This window comes from Schistocerca piceifrons, chromosome 4 (genome assembly GCF_021461385.2).
Source record: "Schistocerca piceifrons isolate TAMUIC-IGC-003096 chromosome 4, iqSchPice1.1, whole genome shotgun sequence".
In the NCBI taxonomy this organism is placed as follows: Eukaryota; Metazoa; Arthropoda; class Insecta; order Orthoptera; family Acrididae; genus Schistocerca; species Schistocerca piceifrons.
Window position 1 is genome coordinate 528,582,776 of NC_060141.1, and position 6,203 is coordinate 528,588,978.

Here is a 6,203-nt window from a genome sequence, read left to right on the forward strand (position 1 = left end):
ATCGATTAGCTTAATTAGTGCAGCGTTCGTGGTGCAGTTTTTACAAACATAGGACTGTTTCTGTCACGAAGGTTGAATGTGTCTCATACGACAGTCAACTGAATATAGACAATACTCGTATATTCTAGGGCATCATAATTAGCAGGTAAAACGCTGATTACAAGGAGATTATGAATATTACTCTGAGTGGTAGGTTTTGCCATTAAATTTCCTCTGAATGGGACCTAAATTTATCCACTTAGGTTAGCGATTCACGGTAGTGGAGCCAGATGAAAGTTATGTGTATTATTATCTTTTGGAGTCCATACTTAAACGAAGACAGACGCTATTATGTATGACCATATTGATTTCATGTATATCGTGTGAGTCAATTAGAAAGTTTAACAAATGTTGACTTAATCGAAAATTTGAACTCCCTTACATTATTTCGTGTCTCACTTATCCTGTCTCTACGAGTTACAGCAAACGCTGAATGCATTACAGTAAATTCAGTATTAAATTAGAAGGCAAATAGAGAAAAACGAAAAAGGGCTGGAGGGCATAGTGCGTTAATGTTGGACTATATGTCGTTTCCAGTGAGTGGAGTATGTCCTGTTAACGCGGTCACTTACCCTCTCGATAGTCACTCTTCATGAGCACAGGCATGTATTTAAATCTGATATCTAAAAATACAGCTGCTATCCACGAAGTGTACGAATTAGTAATTCCAAGAGAAATAATGATATATATTATAAAGAGCCCAGGGAACAAATAATTCTGAAAAGGAAAACTTTATAATATGACTGAAACTCATGCGAGTAACTTGAGATTGTAAGAGAACAATACTAATATCATTGAGTTTGTTGACCAAACCTGCTTAGTGCAGTTTTGTACCTATCAGAATATTAATGAAAGCTCATCTGATAGCATGTTAGAAAATAAAATCAAAATTCAACAGTATCACGGAGGAAAGTATTTGATGTCTGAGAGTGAACAATCGTAACATTTATGTTCTGTTCAAACAGATGATGCCCTTGGAAAGGTAGCGATTCTGTCAGAAGTTGATGAACACCATTGTTATCAGACCTCCTTCACACACCGTCAGGTGGCTTGCGGAGTATGGATGTAGATGTAGATGTAGAGTTATAGCTGTTTCTGTTTTAGTTCTTGTTGTCATTAACGATTGCCAGACATAACAAATGGTTCAAATGGCTCTGAGCACTATGGGACTTAACATCTGAGGTCATCAGTCCCCTAGAACTTAGAACTACTTAAACCTAACTAATCTAAGGACATCGCACACATCCATGCACGAGGCAGGATTCGAACCTGCGACCGTAGTAGTCACGCGGTTCCGGACTGAAGCGCCTAGAACCGCTCAGCTACCGCGGCCGACCCAGACGTAACAACTGAGTGTAATCAACGACACACGTATGAAGAGGTATACGATTTTTTGAGACAGAAATTCGGAACTAGCCCAGCGTTAGCCTAAACAAAGGTGGAAAACAGCCTAAAAATCACACTCAGGCCGGCCCGTGCAACAGCAATGGTCGTTAACACGGCGTGGATTCTATCTTGGTCTGCCTTACCTTCCTGTCCCGCGAGCTAGCATGATGGGCGTCACCGTTACGATATCGGAGGATGTAATGACGAAGAATATTTTGGTTGGTTGATGACTGATTTTTTTGGGGGTGGGGGGGGGGTGGGGGGGGGGGGAGGGGACCAAACTGCGGGGTCACCGGTCCCACGGGATTAGGGAAGGATGGGGAAGGAAGTCGGCTAGCGCTTTAGGGAAATCACGGAAAACCTAAATCAGGATGGCCGGACGCGGGTTAGAACCGTCGTCCTCCTGAATGCAAAAGAATATTTAAAGCCATGAAATCTAAATCATTATAAATGGACCACCTACTGTTGGCTTGGTAGCGTAAAAGTAGTTGTAAATCGCTTTTCAGTAAACATGGTGTAACCGCACAGAAAAGTGTTATTTGGCCTCGATGAATGGCAGTGAGTGCCATTTTAAGAGTAAGTCTGCAGTAGAAGCCTTGAGAACTCCGCACGTGCTGTGTTCTTTTAAAACCGCAGTTTTTTTCAATAACGGCAGGGGTGCCATTTCTTGTTTCCGCCGTTGCTGCTGGTGGTAGTGATTCAGGATTTCAAATGCTGTAAGGGTTCCTGGTAGAGTCCTGGATCGTCTACCTCAAAGAGTCGCAGGAGACTTTTTAATTGCCTATAGTCGCCATGTTTCCCAATTTGAAGACACTTCTAAGAATAGGACACTTCCGGATTTAAGTGTTGCGTTGATCCACGACGTGCTGTGAGCGTCTGTTATTCGTGCCACATTCATCAGGCGACGTACCCGCTCATAGTGCGGGTGCTGCAGATTTCTCCACTTCAACATAACTGTGCGCCTATACCATACGAAAAATCTCTGGAAAGGTACTTAAACCATTTTCGAACCTTTCATTCATCTGCTGCATTTACAGCACGAAATTGAGAAACATTCCTACATTTCTAAGAACTGTAACAGACTCATCAACATAAATCCCGAAGAAGCTGACGGAGGGTAAGGCATGACTGCACTTGACAGAATACGGGGCACTCGCCCAAAACCCATCTCTTACGTCTGTTCCAGAACCGTTTACTGCTCTGAGTGACACCGAAGTCGACTGCCCCTGACATCCGGTGAAATGAGTGAAACCACTACGGTTACCGTCAGGTTGACAGCATCATTCCCAGAATAGATGGCCAACCTTCGGTAGGAACTGGGTCGAGAGTCTAAATCAGTTCTCTCCGTCGCTCTTGTGTACAGGTTTCTTGACCCACGCTAATTTGTGTGTTTCCACCGGCAGGCCGAGATTACAAAATCTCGTTAGTGTTTACCTAGGCTGTTAGTTACTGACATATGTGATACCGTCGACGCTGAAAATAAAAGTCAAGTTTATGCTACTGCTCCTTTGAAATGCAATCGCTGCTGTCTGTGAATGCATGCGCCGAATTTCCTTCATTTCTAATCTGTTACGGTAAAAATACAGTGCTGTTGACCCACAAAAGACAGAGACATTCCTGATCTGCTTTGAGTGAATAACACACACTACGAAACAGCTGGCAGTTTACTCTGGGACTCATCTGTCAGATGCAGGGTAGACGGTAGCTGCTGGTATTGTAGGCTGTGCCGATAATGCTGTTGCAGATATTGTTGTACTTCGTCGAGCAGTTCACGCCAGGTATCGGATATATTCTGTAATGATTACTCATGGTCAACTTTGGCCTACGATGAACGTTTCCAATATCTCGGCAGACTTCGAATAACAGTAAACAATACTAAGACTGTGGTTTCTCTCTGATCTGTTTCAAGGCTTCGAAAAGCTCTATCCTGGGCAATAGCTCCCAAATGGTGTCCTTGTGGATACTGACACTCACTCTCCTTTCGTTTCTTATTACAAGTTCCTCAATTTAAAATCATGCTTAACCTTTGGACACAGCTGTACATCTGTTCTACACGGCTAGGAGAGGCCACAGCGCGGTCTTGCGGGAAGAAATCTTCCTTTGTTCAAGTGATGTACAGAATAAGAACAACGAGAGCCATATAATACAGAGTGAAAATATTAGGAACATACGAATATATAAATAAGTACAACATTAAAGGAGATCAGTGACATCTTTAGTAGTTTGGAAGTAAATACAAAATATTTTTCATTAAAGAGGTATCTAGTTAAATTTTTATGTATAGCCATCACAAATTTGCTATTTTTTTCTTCTGCAACTAGTTTAGACGTATGGCACGACATCATCTAGCCGTTTTGTCAGCTACTGCCCATTTGCTGTTTTGCTTGGCTCAGCGTTCTGTGCTGCCGTGAGGCATCAGCTTTTGGTGTGTACCCGAATCCATATGTTTACTCCATGCAGTTTCCTATGCAATAGTTCAGATGGCTCTGAGCACTACGGGACTTAACATCTGAGGTCATCAGTCCCCTAGAACTTAGAACTACTTAAAACTAACTAACCTAAGGACATCACACACATCCATGCCCGAGGCAGGATTCGAACGTGCGACCATAGCGGTCGCACGGTTCCAGACTGTAGCGGCTAGAACCGCTCGGCCACCCTGGCCGGCTATCCTATGCAATGTTTGCTCGGAAACTGGTTGAAATGGACCTCAATTCACCAAGAGCAGGAAGTCCTGCCGGGCTTGAAACTGATTGTCGTTGACAGTACATGACATTCGTCCGATCTCTGTCAGTTAGGACCTGTTTACGATCATCGTTCTTACGTTGTGTTACATGTAAATTCCTTATAAACATATTGGAACGTCCGTATTGATATAAAAAACAAATCCGGCAGCTTCATGCAGAGGGTGATCGTAGGCACTTCCTAACACGATAGATCCCTCTGTCTTTCTGGTACATTTCTCCATTGACCTATCTTACTGCTATGATTTCACATAACCGACTAGCATACACACACCACTTCACTGCCGTGATTACGTCAGTCAAAGCGAGCAGTGTGCTCTTATAAATCAGTAAATAATTTTTTGTTCTGGGTGCTTATCTGGCCAATACAATCTATTAGTTTTCCTAGACCTTCCAAATTACCAAAATGGCTCTGAGCACTATGGGACTCAACTGCTGTGGTCATAAGTCCCCTAGAACTTAGAACTACTTAAACCTAACCAACCTAAGGACATCATACACAGCCATGCCCGAGGCAGAATTCGAACCTGCGACCGTAGCGATCGTGCGGTTCCAGACTGAAGCGCCTTTAACCGCGCGGCCACTCCGGCCGGCCTTCCAAATTACCGGTACTCCATGATGTCTGCTGATTCTACAACCGGATGCAATGTGGAATCTCTGTGGCTAACAGACTTCGGCTTTACTGACCTTTACATTAGGTCTTACCACGTCCACATACAAATTTCTGGTACAACTTAATGAAGAACTGTATCGGAATAACGAAGTTGCAGGATCTAACAAACCGGTAGACAGGTTTCAGTTTAAGAAAGGCTTGGGATCCGCCGTTCGAGTTATTAAGACCTCGCCGGCCATCGCACCCACGAGATTTGGAACACGTTGATAAAATGTGCTTTTCGAGTAATATCAGCGAGGGCTCTGAAAGACGAAAGATCATCAAAGAGCGTAGTAGCCGTCGGGAGTTAAACTCAGCTACTCTGATGTGACAGAAGTCATCGGATACCTCCTAATATCGTGACGGACCTTCTTTCGCCCGGCGTATTGCAGCGACGTTGTATGACTAACCAATTAGTTGGAAGTACCCTGCAGAAATACTGGATCATGCTGCCTCTACAGCCGTCCGGAATTGCGAAAGTACTGCCGGTAGAGGATTCTGTGCACGAACTGATATCTCGATTATGTCCCACAAAAGTTCGATGGTATTCATTCCATGTCGGGCGATGTGGATTGCCAAATAATTCGCTCAAACTGTCCAGAATATTCTTCAAACCAATCACGAACCGGTGTGGCCCATTGACACGAAGTCCTGTCATCCATAAAAATTCCGTTATTGTTTGGAAACATGAAGTCTATTAATGTCTGCAAATGGTCTCCAAGTAGCCGAACATAAACATTTCCAGTCAATGATCGGTTCAGCTGGATGAGAGGACCCAGTTCATTCCATGTAAATACAGGCCACATCAGCCTGCACAGTGCCTTGTTGAGAACTTGGGACAATGGTGTCGAAGGGTCTGCGCCACACACGAACCCTACCATCAGCTCTTACCAACTGAAATTGGGAGCCATATGACCAGGCCATGGTTTTATAGTTGTTTAGGGTGAAACCGTTTGGTCACGTGCCGAGGACAGGCGCTACAGGCACTAGCGTCGGTCGTCTGCTACTATTGCTCATTAACGCCAAATGTTACCGCATTGTCCTGTCCACCCATGGTAGCTGAGTGGTCGGCGCGACGGAATGTCATACCGGGTTCGAATTCCGGCTGGGTCGGAGATTTTCTCCTTTCAGGGACTGGGTGTTGTGCTGTCCTTATTATCATCATTTCATCCCCATCGACACGCAAGTCGCCGAAGTGGCGTCAACTCGAACGACTTCAACCAGGTGTACGGTCTACCCGACGGGAGGCCCTAGCCACACGACACTTCCATTTACCGCATTGTCCTAACGGATACGTCCGTCGTACGTCCCACATTTATTTCTGCAGTTATTTCACACAGTTTTGCTTGTCTCTTAGCACTAACAATACGCAAACGCCACTG